The following is a 19,774-nucleotide window of genomic DNA, read 5'->3' as shown; positions in this document are numbered from 1 at the left end:
GTTCTACACATGGAAACAAACTCATTAAAGTACCAATTATTCTCAATTTTGTTATTATCATCAAAACTCCACAATTAGAGGTGTATGTTCTTCAAACCATATTTGGTTTAACACCGATAACTTTTTTTTTATTGTTCCTTATAAATCAATTCCTAGATCATACAACTTTTTCGTTAAATTTAATTATGAATTTATTTAATTTTATAATATTTAATAAAGTTTATGAATTGGTCCCGTAGCTCAGTTGGTTAGAGCGTTGGTCTTATGAGCCGAAGGTCGCGGGTTCGAGCCCCGCCGGAACCAATTATTTTTGGTTTTATGATGTTACCTTCCCATTTTTAATGATAAACCTATATGATTGTATAATTTGTATTTAAAAATGTTAGATTAATCTATAACTTCATTTTTTGAATACAAATCAAATTAAAAAAAATTCTTATTTTAGGTTTAAGGAGTTGGGTCACATTACATAAATGATAAGTCATTTATATTGAGCTATTTAATCGCTTAATATTTGAATTATTTATCAAAGTTTTTCATTTATAAGATTAATTCTTTGTATTGTATTTTCATTCAGTGTATTCACGCTAGATGTACCGATACTATATATAAAATCTATTCATGCTTCCTTATAAGTATTATAACTCCTTGGGGATGATGAAGCCGCTCTGAGGAAACCATAAGTAATCATCCTTGATTATCGGTTTAAATAAAATAAAGATATAAATTGGAACTTTCCTATCAAGCTTTTCACAAATAAATTTCCACAACAACTTTCGTTCAAACAAACACCATATATCATTTGCATCATTACACACAAACAAGGTCACATCTTGGTCTTTCCCCGTATCCATCTTTGGGTTTGCTTCTTGTAGGGATCATCAAGCACCTCTTTGTTGGTTTGTTTTACCTTTGTGTTTACATGATTAATTGCTTATCTAACCACTAATCTAAATATCAAAAAAATATGTCTTATTTCTCTAAAGTTTATTGTGAAAGGTAAGGGCTTTTTAACCAAGGACATTTCAAGGTTTTGTGCCTTACTTCTCCAGGAATGTCAAATGTTCATGTGTTTATTTCCATGCCTTCTTCAACAAGCAACTTCAAGCTTTGAACAATTTAATCAAGAGGAAATTAAGGACACCTTATTTTGAGTTCATATGATCACCCATGTGCTTTGAAATGCAAGGAAAGTCCAAGTACACAAGCTTGTTCTAAGTGGTTTGACCAAATAGTCAATATTTTGAAGTCAAAGTTCCAAGGACCACAACTCTTTCAATTCTTAACATTTCTGAATGCTTCTTTTTGCATATGACTCTTCTCAACATCCTATACAAGTTCTCTTTACATGACAAGATCCAATTATTCTTGGAGGATCATCAAAAGTTTGGAGACATTATAGGTTATTTGTGGACTTAGTGAAATTTGACCTATTTTCAAGTGACTTTTCCCCAATTTCCAAAGATCATAACTTCTTCAATTTTTAATATTTTAGCCTGATTCCTTTTGCACAATGTCATTTGTTATTCCCTCTACAAGTTTTCTTCAAAGATCAAGGTCAGAATATGTTTGAAAGACCATAGAATTCATTGACCATTACAGGTCATGTTCAGCCATGAAGCACTCAAATTTTTCTATGTTATATGATCAATTTTTTATGCCAACTTCAACATGACATAACTTTATGCTCAATCATCCAAATGCAAACTTTCTTGGCACATTGTAATCTTGGTCATCACGTTAACACATTGCAAAAAGAATGAGATCAAAAAGCTTCCTAAGTAGGGTGCCCCATTGGGTTGAACATGGTGACTTGTAACTGAAGAAATTATCATTGCCCGAGTTTTGAACTTCACTAATCTCAATTCCAAGCCAAATTAGCATGTGTTTTGGACCTAAACATGTTTAACCAAGTGTCCAAAAGTTAATTGACCTTTGAAACACATCATTTGGCTGAGTTTTGATGAGTTTCAAGTTACACTTTTCACACACTCGGATTAAATTCATTTTGCACGAATTCTGCATCATTTCACAAGTATTTAGATCTAATCACATTCCCTATAAATAGAGGAATATAGTGAATTCATTTTCAAGCTTTGGAGAGCCAAGAAATCCCTGCTGCAACTTTAAATTTTCCCAGAAAATTCAATTATCGTCCTTTGAGTTTCAGCTTGTTTCAATTCAATTTCTTGATTCCATTAGCACCTTCGGCATCCCCTTAAACTTTTGCAATAATTCTCAAGCTATGAGACCTCCTGAAGTGCTCTAACCAGATCGAGCTTCATTAGCTACTGATCATGATCTAGACAAGGCAGTCATGAGAATCATTTGAACTCAAACAAATTACCATAATGTAGTCCTTCACTCTCTGATGCTTTCCCCTAACTTATCTGATGTTGATTAATCGTGTTCATTATTTAATTTAATTTTTCGTGGATTACTTGTTTCTGAAACTTCTTTGAACTTCCCTTTTCTCAGTTCACATAAATGAATATGGAGCATAAGGTTGAATTTGGGATGAGAAGAGGATCACAATGGTGGTGGTCTCGTATCTTGAATTTACCAAACAATGAAACTCTGGTGAGAGCTCACTAGAGAAGATGACCGGAGCTTTCTTAGGTTGTCTGAGTTTGATAAGACAGTTGGCAGAATGAAATGTTTTGATTAGTTGAATTTAAACTGGATCCTGTGTTTGGCTTGCAGCATGTTCCACCGTGTTCTCTAACATTTAGAGTGTTGGATCTGCCACGTCACTTAATGAGGCGTGATCCGACGCTCAGTGTTTTTTCTGATTTTAATTACATTTCTTTTATTCTTTTTAATTTCTTTTTTTATTAATAATTTCATTTTTTATCCAAAAAATTTCAATTTTTTTTCTAAAATTCTCTTTTATTTTTCTTCATTTGATTTTTATTTTTCCATATTTTATTTCACTGATTTTCTATTTTTCATGATTTTTCTCTTTTCTCCTTTGTTTTAATTGGTTTAAAAATACTTTACTACATTTTGAAATTATGGAAAAATTATTATAGACTTATTTTATTTTCAACCTTCCATAATTTTTTTGGCCATTTATTTGGTGTTTTAAAGGACTTTATGAATTTTCCATTTTATTTCTTTTTGAAAACTCATTTAAAAATACCTTTGATGCATTTTTATTTCATTTATTTGCATTGTTATTTTGTGTTACCCTTGAGAACATCTGTTGGCCTTGGATCATGATGGTTTAGACTTCAAGTCTCATCAAAGTCAATGTATCTTGGGTGTTGATGGGGTAAAAACCCTAATCCACCAAAATGGATGATTGATTTTGATGATGACATGATCAAACTTTTGGTCCAATTTGGGTGTGATTTCTCTTATTTCTGTCTTCTTCATCTCCTTCTTTTCCCTTTGATCAATTGAATGGCTTATGTCCATCTTGTTCATGATGTATGGATTGTTACTTGATGAAATTTCATCATTTCAAATCTACCTCCTAATTGATCATGGAATCCTTAAGGTACTTTGGATTGATGCATAAGTTTATCCTAGGTGTCATTAAGTATGGATTAAAGTAATGGATCATCCTCATAGCCTTTGTGCTTGATCATCTCCTTTATTTCTGTTTTTTGTGCGAGATGTATTTAGGAGAATGATTTATATATCATTTCTCTACCATGTATTAACACAAACATTATTACTGACATACCTCAGATAGTTGTGACTTCTACATAAGTCCAATTACGATTGCATAACATATCGCTAAATTTGTCCCAAAGGCAATGACATTTTTGTATGTGAGGTTGTAAGTCTCTTATTCCTCATGGTATTGTATGAAATTTTGCTCCTTTTCTATTTTGTGAGAGCTAATGGCATACTTGTTTATCTTATCCAAGTTGGAGTCCTTCTCACAAATGATGTATATGTTCATATTTTCATGTTTGTGAGTGGATAGTTGAGTGTTCTCCAAAAAAAGACCAAAACATCTTTCATCTTTGATTACTAACATCCTTTACTAACTTTTTATTATGTTACCTTTTATTTCCAAGTTATTTACTTTATGCTTTTATCTTTATGTCATTTACTTTATATTTTATATTTAGCATTCCATATCATATTATTGGTGTTTTTTCCATTTTGTTCATTGTCCATTTAGACCTTTCTTTTATATCATTTTAAAGAAGACATTAATAAAGAGAAAAAACCTAAAAAGAAACCTGGTTCTCATGATTCATGGACTTGTGGTTACTATCCATAGAAATGTTGTGGAGTTATGGACTCAGAACTAGGATTTTGACCTTTGCTTTGGACTTGTGATTTGAGACCTTTGGATTCATCAGGTACCTTTGACTTTGGACTTCTTTTGGAGACTTGGTTGAGTTACTCCGGTTTCATCTGATACATGGATTATTATTTGCTTATTCTGGCTTGCTTGGGGCTTAATCCAAAGGAGGGAAATCGTGCTTGACTTATGTCATAAAGCTTTCTATCTCTTTGTTAGATCTTTCCTCCCCAGCTTTTACTTTATGCTCTAGGATAGTCTCTTCTTCTCCTCCCTTTTCTTTAATTTTCAAAATCTTCTCTCTTTTTCAAAATCTTCTTGTTTTTTTTTAAACTTGAACCACTTTCTCAATAAACATTTACTTTTGTCAAGCGATTTTCAAAACCTTTTCCTAATAAATTCTAATTCATCTTAAACATGTTTAGACCAATTTCAAAAGCCTAAAAAATGCCTAACACATACAAACCATATTGTGCCTTTGTGCACTTTTCCTTTTAAATTTTTTTTCATGGTATTAGACATGAGTGATTTCGATAGTTGAGATATAATTCTCCTATCCTCATAGTATTTATGACAATTCTTATCCATTTGTGAGAGCTAGTGGCATACTTGTTAATCCTTATCCAAGTTGGAGCCCTTCACAAGATAATGCAAAGTACTCATACTTGTGGGTGACTAGTTAAGTATTCTCCTTATAATGACAAATTGTCTTCTCATTAAAAATAAATCAAAACAATTTCCTTTGTTTATTTTTACCATGAACAACGAGTGTAGGTGCTTGATTGGCTGCATTATATGGTAAAACACTAGCTGGATTCTAATGTCTTGACTGATGTCATGACATGGTGTGTATGTATGACTGCATTGTAGGTTAGAATATCTAACTGTACTCTGATGTCTTGACCGATGTCATGACACACTTGAGTAGTTACTGCAGGATTAGCTAATACAGGATTTATTGAATGTCAAACTGGATGCTGTGACATTTATACCTGTCAGCAGATACTAAGGAATAGAACAGTTGGTGTTCTGTTAGAACTTAGTATTTATTTCCTGTCTGGTTATCAAGGAAAGACCAGACCTGGAATAAGGCCTACTGACTGAATGTCAAACTGGATGTTATGACATTCATTATATACTGAACAGTAGACAGAGTGGTGTTCTGCTATACTTCAGCATGTTACTTAGTCTGTTCTTCAAGAGGATAATAGAACTGACTTAAGGCCAGATGTGTAAATGTCAAATTGGATACTTTGACATCTATTAATGTAAGCTGTTACTGTAGTATGGTCATGTTGGTCATATATAGGTCAGCAAAATTGTATAGTCTGTTTTCTGGAAAAACAGACTCAGCATATGATCCTTGATGTCAAGCTGAATGTCGTGACATTCATTCCTGACAGCATATGCTATATTGTAGGTTGTTCAGTTTTCTGTTTCAGCTTTTTCTCAAGTTATTCTTCAGGGATTCAACAGCTTAGAGAAAATCCAGGAAATCAACAACCAAGCTACATTTAATGAACCTAACAAATAGCCTATTTGTTAGTAACTTAGATGTTGAATTTATTGGGAACTCGCGTGACTTTAAATTCAGGAGAATACAAGTGCAAAAGCCCAGGTACTGCAATATAAAAGGAAGTCGTTCCTTCATTCAGTTTTGGGGTTTTTTTTTAGGCGTGAAGATTTAGTGTGTCCATAATACTTCACTGCTGTATTTTTGTGAGCCTTGTATTAGACATATCTTGTAAGCCAAGTCTTTATCACGTTGATGATTGCTTTGGCATAGGGTGTTCATTGAGTTGTAAGTGTTGTGTCGCTCAAAGCTTTTAAGCGTGAGTGTTGTGTATCTTGATTAAAGCTGTTAAGCACAATCAAGAGTTGTTTGAAGTGTGACTTCAAAGTTGTCTTTAATATTGATTAAAGGTAGTAATCACTGAGGTGATTGAGGGGGAGTGAGTAGGAACTCTGATCTTAGAGTAAGATTGAAATTGCATTGGGTAGGGATTAAGTGACAAGTTGTAAACGGATGAGTTTAGCTTTGAATTAATACTACTGATAGTGGATTTCCTCCCTGGCTTGGTAGCCCCCAGATGTAGGTCATGTTGGACTGAACTGGGTAAACAATTACTTGTGTTATTTACTGCACTTACTTTTAAGTTCTGCATAATTCTTGTCTGTGCAGAATTTGGATGTCATAACAACCCGTGTGACATCTAAAGTCTGATAACTAGAATTTCAATTGGCATCAGAGCAGGCACCCTGTCTGTGAATTTCTGGGTGAGATCTAGGGAAGTTACTTTCTAGTACCATGGACAAGGATATAGGACACTCAAATAGACCACCCATGTTGGATGAATCTAATTATGATGACTGGAAGCCTCGTATGATAGCCTTCTTAAGGTCTCTAGATAGAAAAGTCTGGAGAGCTGTCAACAAAGGATGGGAACATCCAACGAAGACAGGTGAAGATGGAGTCAGTGTGCAGATTCCTTAAGAAGAGTGGGACAAGGAGCAAGAGGCATTAGCTCTTGGAAATTCCAAGGCCTTGAATGCATTGTTCAATGGAATCAGTAAGAACATCTTCAGGCTGGTGCACCACTGTGAACTAGTTAAGGAAGTTTGGGATACCCTCAAGGTAACTCATGAAGGTACTTCCAAGGTGAAGATGTCCAAACTTCAGATGCTGACCACCAAGTTTGAAAATCTGAGGATGAAAGAGGATGAGACTATTCATGACTTTCACATGAATATCCTTGAAATTTCAAACACCTCTGGTGGACTAGGTGAGAAAATGGCTGAAGAGAAACTTGTAAGAAAGATTCTCAGGTCCTTGCCTAAGAGATTTGCTATGAAAGTCACAGCCATAGAAGAGGCTCAAGATATTTGCAAGATGAAGGTAGATGAGCTCATTGGTTCCCTCCAAACCTTTGAAATGGGCTTATGTGAGGATGCTGACAGGAAGAACAAAAGCATAGCATTCGTATCTAACACTGAAGAGAAATCAGAAGAAGGAAACAGTGGAGAAAATGGAAGCATCTCTGAAGCCATAGCCATGCTTGGAAGACAACTCAACAAGTTCATAAAGAAAGTTGATCAACAGGGTAGACCTAATGTCAAGAACATGCCGTCTGACATAAAGAAAAGATCAACTTCTGAAGAAAAGTTTAACCAAGGCAAGGGAATCCAGTGCCATGGATGTGACGGATATGGTCATATTAAGGCTGAATGCCCTACCTTTCTCAATATGCAAAGGAAAGGGCTATCTGCCACCTGGTCAGAAGAAGACACTGAGAGTGAATCTGAAGGAGAATCTGCTAAACATGTCACAGCTCTGACCAGTGTCTGTGCCTCAGGGGATGACTCAAGTGGAGATGAGCTCACCTTGGATGAACTTGCTGCCTCATATAAAGAACTATGTGTTAAAAGTGAAGAAGTATGTATCCAAGGAGAAAAGCAGAAGAAACTCATCAAAGAGCTAGAAGCTGAGAAACAGGAGCAGCTGAAAGTCATAGAGGGTCTGAAGGGTGAGATTTCTTTGCTAACTTCTAAGCTAGACCAATTGACCAAATCCTTCAAGATGTTGAATAAAGGATCTGACACCTTGGAAGAAATCCTAAAGGTGAGACAGAAGTCAGGATCCATGTCTGGTTTAGGATGCACTAAGAATCCTTCATCTGAACTCAAAACATCTAAGGCTGAAGTTCAGAAATTCAAGCAGAAGTCACATCCAATGTCTCAACATCGGAGAACCAGAATGAGCAATCATCAAAAGAAGAAATTTAAGAGATGGAGATGTCATTACTGTGGTAGATTTGGTCACATAAAACCCTTCTGCTATAGGCTGCATGGTTACCCAAACCAGACCTTTCAAGGTAGGCCTAAGAAGAAGGTGTCTAAGCATAATGTCCCCATTAAGAAACAAACATGGGCGGCTAAGCAGACACTCCTGGTCTATCCTAAGCAGCAGGCATCTAAGCTTCATTCCTCTCCTGAGAATCAACAATGTGTTGCTAACCTTGCTCACACATCTCCAAGGGCACCTATCAGACAAGACTGGTACCTTGATAGTGGCTGCTCAAGGCATATGACTGGGATGAGCAACCTAGTGGTGAATCTACAACCTCCTACCACCAAGTTTGTGACATTTGGTGATGGAACTAAAGGAGAAGTCAAAGGTGTTGGTAAGCTGGACTGTCCTGAAGCTCCAAAACTGAGTGATGTATTGTTAGTAAAAGGACTGACTGTAAATCTCATAAGCATAAGCCAGCTGTGTGACCAAGGATGCAAAGTGGAATTTGCTAAGGGAGGATATGTGGTGTTGAATAGTTGCAATCAGGAAGTGATGAGAGGAGACAGATCCAAAGATAATTGCTATATATGGAAATCTAAAGACTCTCTCTACTGTCCCAAGTGCCCCTTAACCAAGGGAGATCAGGAAGGGAAGCTGGGACATGGAAGACTTGATCAACTTCATGTAAAAGGAATGAAGAAGAGCACTTCCAAGGGAACTATGAGAGGAGTCCCATATCTGTCTTTAGATAAAAGGACAGACTGTGGAAAATGTCTGATTGAAAGTTATAAGTCATTGGCTCCTATTGGTCATCATTCAAATGATATGACAGCAAGGGATAAACAGAGGTGTGTACTATTGCCGTCTGCAGAAACTAATTACCTAGCGTCTGGTAGCAAGTGGTCAACCCTAGTATGGAGGAACCTAATGCAGACTAAGTACAATGTCACCCGGAATGTCATGACATTGTACGTTACTCAGTGTGACAATAGTAAGGGCAAAGAGGGAATGTGTACGTCTGATAACTTATAGCAACTAATGAAGTTAAGTAGCTATTGTTTAGTAAGTCAAATTATTAAACAACTAATAGTGCGCTCTGAGTGGTCAAAGACTAATAGACCTTACTCTTGCATCAAGCGCTTCACATTCCGGTGCTTAAACCCTCATTCGTGCAAACCCTCTTCCAAAGAAACGGTTCAACTTCCCTCTGAGATATTCAGCATGGCACACCAATCCGATACCACCTCCTACACTACCGTGTCCGATTCACACAGCACGGAGTCTGGCAACCCTAACCGGGAGGAAGTTGGTGTCAACGCTGCAACGTCTTCCCATGCAAGAAGACCAAAAGAAACGGTCTCCAGAAACTCCTCAGCTATCGCTCTGGACAAACCTTCCAAGGAAGGATCGAGGTATGTGCATAATGCCATTGCCTCTATTGTCACAAAGATTCTGTCTGGTGATCAAAATGTTCCTGGGGTTTCCGTTCCCTTGAGCACTATCATACCCGATGATGGTGCATGTCGTGAAACCGCAGTTGTGTTAAGAGAGAATGTGTCTGGACTACCTGAAGAGGGTCCTAAGAATGATAAACATGTGAGCAAAGTGAGAGGTGAGAAGGTCAATGTCACTCAAGCTGTTGAAGCCAACCCTAGAGCTGACACAGTCAACCTGGAAGAGTTCTCTGATAATGAACTGTTGGCCTCAGTCATCCCTAACATAGCCAAGAGGGTCAGGACTAGGAGAGAGAAAAAGACAGTGGTGCAAAAGTCCCCAACCAAGGAAGTTGATGAGACACCCTCTCCCAAGCAAACAGTCATAGAAAGTGCACGCAAAAGGAAAGGTCATGGACCTGCAAAATCTTGGAGCAAAGAGGTGCCCAAGAAACTGAAGACCAAGGCTGTTGTGGTGGAGTCTGACTCGGATGTTCCCTGTGATGTCACAACATCCATGTCCAGGAAGAAGCCAACCTCTAGCAAGTTGGCTGCTAGTGTTCCAGAGGTACCTATAGACAATGTGTCCTTCCACTTTGCCTCTAGTGTGAACAGGTGGAAGTATGTCTACCACAAGAGGCTGGCCTTGGAGAGGGAACTGGCTCAGAACGCATTGGAGTGCAAGGAGATTGTGGACCTCATTAAAGAGGCAGGGCTGATGAGAACTGTGACTCAACTCCCCAAGTGCTATGAGACCTTGGTGAAGGAGTTCATTGTCAATCTGTCTGAGGAGTGTGCTGATGGGAAGTCCAGAGAATTTAGAAAGGTCTATGTGTGTGGCAAGTGTGTGACCTTTTCCCCCTCAGTAATCAATCTGTACTTGGGAAGAGCAGATGAAGTGCAACCAGAGCTTGAAGTGACTGACAACAGAATATGTCAAGTCATCACAGGAAAGCAAGTCCGGAAATGGCCTCTCAAAGGGAAGCTGGTGGCCAGCCAACTCAGTGTGAAGTATGCCATGTTACACAAAGTTGGAGCAGCCAACTGGGTACCCACAAATCACAAGTCAACTGTGTCTATGATGTTGGGAAAGTTCATCTATGCTATTGGAACCAAGGCAAAGGTGGACTATGGCACCTACATCTTTGATCAGACCATGAAACATGCTGGGAGTTTCAGTGTGAAGGGACCTATAGCCTTTCCATCTCTCATATGTGGTATTGTGCTGAATCAATTCCCACACATCCTGACAGACAATGACTTTGTGAAAAGAAGAGAGAGTCCATTGGCCTTCAGCTATAAACTGTTCCAGGGCAAGCATGTTCCTGACATTGTCATGACATCGGAAGAAGCATCCAAAGCTGGCCACCAACCAGATATAGCTGCTGTCATTGTAGTGCTCAGAGAGACTTGCAAAGAGCTGGAGGCTAGGAAGCATGCGTTGGAAAAGCTGATCTTTCAATTGGAGACGACTGCTGAGGATACGGATGATGCTGCTGGGCAAAGTTCTGAGGATGAGGAGGAGGCCAGGTCTGAAGAGGAGGCTGATGATGAGGCTGAGGAATAAATCATTGTCTGTAATTCTGTCAATTTTTTCTGTTTATGGTGGTGGCTTGTAATTTAAAGCGTTGCTTTGGCAACATTTTTGACAAAAAGGGGGAGTAACAGGTTGATTCCCCAGGACAACAGAGTTTCGTGTTTCTTAAACAGATATCCATGACAGACTCTACTTTTCCTCCTGCAGCTGATGTGTGATGAAGTTTTTACTTAACTTCTGTTTATATGCTGTTTTGTGTGTGGAGTTTTTATTTAACTTCCTTCCCCTGCAGCTGATGTGTGATGAAGTTTTTATTTAACTTCTGTCTGTGTGTTGTTTTATGAAGTTTTTATTAACTTCCATGTGTGTGAGTGTGCTGCCACTCTGAGTGTATTAGCTAGGTTTATTTCATGCTAGATGTGTAATTCCGCTGCTATGAACTCTGTTATGGGGATCAAAGTGTTTTAGCCAAAAAATTGCCAAAGGGGGAGTTTGTAGGTGCTTGATTGGCTGCATTATATGGTAAAACACTAGCTGGATTCTAATGTCTTGACTGATGTCATGACATGGTGTGTATGTGTGACTGCATTATAGGTTAGAATATCTAACTGTACTCTGATGTCTTGACCGATGTCATGACACACTTGAGTAGTTATTGCAGGATTAGCTAATACAGGATTTATTGAATGTCAAACTGGATGCTGTGACATTTATACCTTTCAGTAGATACTAAGGAATAGAACAGCTGGTGTTCTGTTAGAACTTAGTATTTATTTCCAGTCTGGTTATCAAGGAAAGACCAGACCTGGCATAAGGCCTACTGACTGAATGTCAAACTGGATGTTATGACATTCATTATATACTGAACAGTAGACAGAGCGGTGTTCTGCTATACTTCAGCATGTTACTTAGTCTGTTCTTCAAGAGGATAACAGAACTGACTTAAGGCCAGATGTGTAAATGTCAAATTGGATACTTTGACATCTATTAATGTAAGTTGTTACTGTAGTATGGTCATGTTGGTCATATACAGGTCAGCAAAATTGTACAGTCTGTTTTTTGGAAAAACAGACTCAGCATATGATCCTTGATGTCAAGCTGAATGTCGTGACATTCATTCCTGACAGCATATGCTATATTGTAGGTTGTTCAGTTTTCTTTTTCAGCTCTTTCTCAGGCTATTCTTCAGGGATTCAACAGCTTAGAGAAAATCCAGGAAATCAACAACCAAGCTACATTTAATGAACCTAACAAATAGCCTATTTGTTAGTAACCCAGATGTTGAATTTATTGGGAACTCGCGTGACCTTAAATTCAGAAGAATACAAGTGCAAAAGCCCAGGTACTGCAATATAAAAGGAAGTCGTTCCTTCATTCAGTTTTGGGTTTTTTTTTTAGGCGTGAAGATTTAGTGTGTCCATCATACTTCACTGCTGTATTTTTGTGAGCCTTGTATTAGACATATCTTGTAAGCCAAGTCTTTATCACGTTGATGATTGCTTTGGCATAGGGTGTTCATTGAGTTGTAAGTGTTGTGTCGCTCAAAGCTTTTAAGCGTGAGTGCTGTGTATCTTGATTAAAGCTGTTAAGCACAATCAAGAGTTGTTTGAAGTGTGACTTCAAAGTTGTCTTTAATATTGATTAAAGGTAGTAATCACTGAGGTGATTGAGGGGGAGTGAGTAGGAACTCTGATCTTAGAGTAAGATTGAAATTGCATTGGGTAGGGATTAAGTGACAAGTTGTAAACGGGTGAGTTTAGCTTTGAATTAATACTACTGATAGTTGATTTCCTCCCTGGCTTGGTAGCCCCCAGATGTAGGTCATGTTGGACTGAACTGGGTAAACAATTACTTGTGTTATTTACTGCACTTACTTTTAAGTTCTGCATAATTCTTGTCTGTGCAGAATTGGATGTCATAGCAACCCGTGTGACATCTAAAGTCTGATAACTAGAATTTCAACGAGGTTTAGATCCTCCATTGCACTTTATTGGTACGTAGGCATGAGACTTCAAAAGTCTTGGCAAACATAAAAATAAGAAAAATATACTTGTTTTTCCATCTCTCCCATCTTTTGCAAATAACACCCTTTTCAAACTAAAACGTACATATTTTCAAAGAGGTTCCCATGGAGTACCATGGATGTTTAGGGTGCGAATATCTTCCCTTTACATAACTAACCCTCTGACCCTTGTTCTCTTTATTAGTCTTGTTTTAAAACTTCTTCGGATTTTCTTTTCCTTTGGAAATAATAAAAGTGCGGTGGCAACTCTTGCTTTATGAGTTAAGTTAATCAATAGCTTAATCTCAAAAAATTTACCGCTACATTGTTCCCCTTCTCAAACATTAGCTGATCAACCTTAAATTTACATAGTGATAATAAATAGAGGTTATTTTGACTAAAAGTATCTGTGGGTTCGACATCTTTTCTATTACTTTGATAAAGTCCGTGCACTTGCGGATAAGCTACCACACGAAGCAGCACATCAACATCTTATGCTTCACATTGTATTTGGCCAACACAGTTTGTTGCAAAAGTGCGCATTATCTTTGATTAGAACTCTAGGGAATCCAAACCTAGCAAAAACATCCATTTTAAAAAAATTAGAAATAGTTTGGGGATCATTAGCAACATACGTTATGGCTTTAACCCAGTTAGTGACATAACCAACACAAACCAGAATGTAAACATTAGAGTTAGATGACGAAAAAGGACCCATAAAGTGAATTCCCAAACACTCAAAAGATTTAACCTCTATGAGACATTCATGCACATATGACCTATATTTTCCTTCTTAGTTACTTCCTCATTCTCTAACTAGGACAAGTGATCAACTACAAAATTCTCAACACCTTTTTTATCTTTTATTTCTAAATCGAACTCTTGTAACAACAATATCCATCAGAGTAATCTTGGTTTAGAATCTCCTTTATTTAACAAGTATTTCAATGTTGCATGATCTGTTAAAACAACAACTTTTGACCCAATTAAATACGTCCGAAAATTTTCCAAGGCAAATACTACTGTTAGTAATTCTTTTTCAGTGGTGGTATAATTCATCGGATTTTCATTCAAAACATTATAGTATATCCCATGGAAGAACTTCTCATGGTGTTGACCATGAACTGCGTATACCGTATAATTGCTTGAATCATACATCATTTCAAAGGGAAGCTTCCGATTAGGTGCAACAATTAGGTGTGCAGTTAAAAACATTTCTTTAATAATAGAGAAAGTTTAAAGCATTCATCCTCAAAAACAAAATCATTTTCCTTGACTAGTATGTTACAAAGATGTTTTACAATCTTTGAGAAGTCCTTTATAAATCTTCAGTAAACACCGGCATGTCCAAGGAAACTTCTCACCCCTTACATTCACTAGAGGGGGTAATATTTCAATCACCTCTATTTTGGCTTGATCCACCTCTATGCCCTTTGATGAGGTTTTACGTCCCAAAATGATACCTTCAATTACCATAAAATGACATTTTTCAAGATTAAGAGAAGATTTGTTTTGATACACCTCTCAAGAACAATATTGAGGTGTGCATTAAAATTATAAAAATTATAACCAAAAACAGGAAAAGTCTTCCATAAATATCTCAATTGATGACTCAATCATATATGAAAAGATAGAAAGCGCGCATCTTTGAAAAGTAGAAGGAGCGTTGCACAAACCAAATGGCATCATGCAATAAGCAAATACTCAAAAAGGGCATGTGAATATGGTATTTTCCTGGTCTGCAAGATCTACATCAATTTAATTGTATCCCGAATATCCATCTAAGAAACAATAAATAAACATGACATGCTAATCTCTCTAACATCTGATCAATAAAGGGTAATGGAAATTATATTTTTGTTGTTGATTAGTTTAACCTTCTATAATACAATTAGAGTAGTCGTGATCACTAATAAGAAAGTATTCGTGAAGTACACAACTGAGCATAGAGTATATGTAAGAAGAAGCAATAGTGAATTTCTTATACTATGTCTCTATGTCGATAACCTATTGATAAAAGGAAATTTCAAGAAGGATATCGAAGATTTCAAACATGACCTAAGGGGAGTTTGAAATGTCAGACTTGGGAAATCTCTCATATTTCTATGGCGTTGAACTCTACAAGAGTAGTAGAGGCTTGATGATGCACCAAATAAGATATGCAGGCAAAATACTCAAGAGATTTGATATGCAAGAATGCAACCCAAATTCGTCTCCAATTGAGCCCAGGTTGCAACTACCGAAAGAAACAAATGAAGATGATGTCGATCCAACATAGTATAAAAGACTCATTGGATCACTTTGATGCCTTTGTTGCACAAGGCCATATCTAGCATATAGTGTAGGTACGGTGAGTAGATTCATGCAGAAAGCAAATATATCACACCTACCAGCGACGAAGAGGATACTAAGGTATCTGAAAGGAAATCTCGACTATGGCATTTTGTTTCCTACAGCTTATGAAGGAAAAGAATGCAAGCTAGTGGATTACACCGATTCAAGTTAGTGTAGTGATGCTAAGGATAGAAAATCGACAACTAACTACGTGTTTATGCGAGGTGGTGCACCAGTTGCTTGGAGTTTAAGAAAGAAACCAATAGTAACACAATTGTTGTGTGAAGCAGTGTAAATAACTGCTTCTCTTTGTACATGTCAAGCAACATGGATGATGAATTTGATTGAAAAGATTATAGGAAATAATCATGGAGCGATTGCCATGATGATTGACAACATGTCTACTATCAATCTGGAAAAGAATATGATAGCGCATGGAAGAAGCAATCACATCAAAATGAGATTTCATTATCTTCGAGTGCAAGTAGCAGAAGAAGAAGTTGAACTTGGAATACTGCAGAATTGAGAATCAAATTAAAGATGTCATGACGAAAGGAATGCAGGTCGAAGTGTTCAAGAAGTTAAGGTTTATGATGAATATAGATAACTTAGACACAATGAATTAGGAGGGGTGTTGAATTTGTAATTCTTTGTGTCAAAGTAGTATATTTGACATAGTCGGTTGTTGTCGAAATGTTGTGTGTCAAAATCGTGTGAGTGTCGAAGTGTCTAGGAGTTAGTTTTGATATGGATTTGGTTTTAAACCTAACTTTGTAATGTTGGAAGAATTAGGTGTTTTTGGGATTTTGTTTTTGGGCTTTGCTTAGAGATAAAGCAAGCAAAATCTAAATAGGGAGTAGCCCATATTATTTTAAACACTTTAATTTTGCAGTTGCAAAAGAATAAAGAATCACAGTTTGTGAGCAGAAATGAACTTTGTAGAAAATTCATCTTATTCCTTCTCTCGATAAACCCTAACTTTTTTCTTCTAAATTAAATCTTCTTTTATTGTTTTTCATCACCATTTTGCAGTGATACAATCTTGTAACCAATGTTGGTTGATTCACTCAAGTGAAGAGTGAAGAACAAGAGGGAATTGGATCAGTGCGATTGAATCTTGTTCATCAAGATTGATTTGGAATTACTCAAAGTCTTGGGTTTAATTACAACATTCTCAAGCATAAATTATACGACAGTGGAAAATAAAGAAACTATGGAAGAAATTATATAAAAAAATTATATGGGTTAATCTTGATGACTAGAAGCTAGTCTAGCCCTCTTATACTCGAGATATTTACACTATAATTAAACTTGATTATAGATAACCAATAAGATAATCGAAACATTGTTTTCCTTGTATCACACTGGATCCTTTTCTTACCTTACAAGTGTAGATACTTATTTCCCTTACACCTTTGAACGAATTTCTTGCCTCACACTAGAGGACTTTGAAAATTATAAAAATGTGTGTTTATTCCAACCAATACATAATGGTAAACTCATTAGAGCTCGAGTGCGAATGTTCAACTTTCCTAAAAAAATAAAGAATAAAAGACACTTGTATCTTGTTATCTATTGTTTGGTATTATTACAATGATTTGAAAAGCTTACAGAACTAAATCAAAAGGTTGTTGAATAGCTTAAAAGTGTTAAAAATGGTGTGTATTGGTCACCTTCAAAATTCAAATTTGATTCCCTTATATACACATTAAATATTTAATTTTTAAATCATTTTTCCTTGCAAATCATGTGTCTGTTGATAATAGAGTCTTTAGAATTGTAATATATGTATGGAAATGTATCCTTTCATTCCTTATACTGAAACAAATGTCATGATGTGACCGTTGAGAGAATAATCTATGTGGTGGCATAGCATAACAGGCGTCTGTCATCTACAAATATGTGACAATCTCTTCGTCTAGGCATATGTAATCAATTCTTTGTCTGGGCACAAGTGACAAGTTCTTCGTCTAAGAAAGTGAGGTCACTTAGAATTGAGTATATATGATCATGTATTGTCCGTGTACATACGATCATGTTTTTCTTGAGGTACATATGATCATTTTCTTTTAGGGGGGCCAAAATAATTTCTTTTATTTTAGTGCAGATGATCATGCAGTCAAACTTGTTAACTCTAACACAAATATCTCTAATTTTCGTAGAACACTATCAGTTGTTCTACACATGGAAACAAACTCATTAAAGTACCAATTATTCTCAATTTTGTTATTATCATCAAAACTCCACAATTAGAGGTGTATGTTCTTCAAACCATATTTGGTTTAACACCGATAACTATTTTTTTTATTGTTCCTTATAAATCAATTCCTAGATCATACAAATTTTTCGTTAAATTTAATTATGAATTTATTTAATTTTATAATATTTAATAAAGTTTATGAATTGGTCCCGTAGCTCAGTTGGTTAGAGCGTTGGTCTTATGAGCCGAAGGTCGCGGGTTCGAGCCCCGCCGGGACCAATTATTTTTGGTTTTATGATGTTACCTACCCATTTTTAATGATAAACCTATATGATTGTATAATTTGTATTTAAAAATGTTAGATTAATCTATAACTTCATTTTTTGAATACAAATCAAATTAAAAAAATTTCTTCTTTTAGGTTTAAGGAGTTGGGTCACATTACATAAATGATAAGTCATTTATATTGAGCTATTTAATCGCTTAATATTTGAATTATTTATCAAAGTTTTTCATTTATAAGATTAATTCTTTGTATTGTATTTTCATTCAGTGTATTCACGCTAGATGTACTGATACCATATATAAAATATATTCATGCTTCCTTATAAGTATTATAACTCCTTGGGGATCATGAAGTCGCTCTGAGAAAACCATAAGTAATCACCCTTGATTATCTGTTTAAATAAAATAAAGATATAAATTGGAACTTTCCTACCAAGCTTTTCACAAATAAATTTCCACAACAACTTTCGTTCAAACAAACACCATATATCATTTGCATCATTACACACAAACAAGGTCACATCTTGGTCTTTCCCCGTATCCATCTTTGGGTTTGCTTCTTGTAGGGATCATCAAGCACCTCTTTGTTGGTTTGTTTCACCTTTGTGTTTACATGATTAATTGCTTATCTAACCACTAATCAAAATATCAAAAAAAATTGTCTTATTTCTCTAAAGTTTATTGTGAAAGGTAAGGGCTTTTTAACCAAGGACATTTCAAAGTTTTGTGCCTTACTTCTCCAGGAATGTCAAATGTTCATGTGTTTATTTCCATGCCTTCTTCAACAAGTAACTTCAAGCTTTGAACAATTTAATCAAGAGGAAATTAAGGACACCTTATTTTGAGTTCATATGATCACCCATGTGCTTTGAAATGCAAGGAAAGTCCAAGTACACAAGCTTGTTCTAAGTGGTTTGACCAAAAAGTCAATATTTTGAAGTCAAAGTTCCAAGGACCACAACTCTTTCAATTCTTAACATTTATGAATGCTTCTTTTTGCATATGACTCTTCTCAACATCCTATACAAGTTCTCTTTACATGACAAGATCCAATTATTCTTGGAGGATCATCAAAAGTTTGGAGACATTATAGGTTATTTGTGGACTTAGTGAAATTTGACCTATTTTCAAGTGACTTTTCCCCAATTTCCAAAGATCATAACTTCTTCAATTTTTAATATTTTAGCCTGATTCCTTTTGCACAATGTCATTTGTTATTCCCTCTACAAGTTTTCTTCAAAGATCAAGGTCAGAATATGTTTGAAAGACCATAGAATTCATTGACCATTACAGGTCATGTTCAGCCATGAAGCACTCAAATTTTTCTATGTTATATGATCAATTTTTTATGCCAACTTCAACATGACATAACTTTATGCTCAATCATCCAAATGCAAACTTTCTTGGCACATTGTAATCTTGGTCATCACGTTAACACATTGCAAAAAGAATGAGATCAAAAAGCTTCCTAAGTAGGGTGCCCCATTGGGTTGAACATGGTGACTTGTAACTGAAGAAATTATCATTGCCCGAGTTTTGAACTTCACTAATCTCAATTCCAAGCCAAATTAGCATGTGTTTTGGACCTAAACATGTTTAACCAAGTGTCCAAAAGTTAATTGACCTTTGAAACACATCATTTGGCTGAGTTTTGATGAGTTTCAAGTTACACTTTTCACACACTCGGATTAAATTCATTTTGCACGAATTCTGCATCATTTCACAAGTATTTAGATCTAATCACATTCCCTATAAATAGAGGAATATAGTGAATTCATTTTCAAGCTTTGGAGAGCCAAGAAATCCCTGCTGCAACTTTAAATTTTCCCAGAAAATTCAATTATCGTCCTTTGAGTTTCAGCTTGTTTCAATTCAATTTCTTGATTCCATTAGCACCTTCGGCATCCCCTTAAACCTTTGCAACAATTC

The 19,774-nt window shown here is 36.1% G+C and overlaps 2 non-coding genes across 2 annotated transcripts; both read left to right on the top strand.

Annotated features, from left to right (window-relative positions):
* Positions 1 to 229: 229 nt before the first annotated feature.
* On the top strand, positions 230 to 303 carry TRNAI-UAU (transfer RNA isoleucine (anticodon UAU)). Its single transcript has one exon. It is a non-coding gene; the product is annotated as a tRNA-Ile (tRNA).
* A 17,462-nt stretch (positions 304 to 17,765) lies between these two features.
* TRNAI-UAU (transfer RNA isoleucine (anticodon UAU)) lies at positions 17,766 to 17,839 on the top strand. Its single transcript has one exon. It is a non-coding gene; the product is annotated as a tRNA-Ile (tRNA).
* Positions 17,840 to 19,774: the final 1,935 nt, after the last annotated feature.

The sequence above is a fragment of the Lathyrus oleraceus genome, chromosome 3 (genome assembly GCF_024323335.1).
Source record: "Lathyrus oleraceus cultivar Zhongwan6 chromosome 3, CAAS_Psat_ZW6_1.0, whole genome shotgun sequence".
In the NCBI taxonomy this organism is placed as follows: domain Eukaryota; kingdom Viridiplantae; phylum Streptophyta; class Magnoliopsida; order Fabales; family Fabaceae; genus Lathyrus; species Lathyrus oleraceus.
The sequence above is the reverse complement of the archived record's forward strand: the minus strand, read 5'-3'. Positions and strand labels throughout refer to the sequence as shown.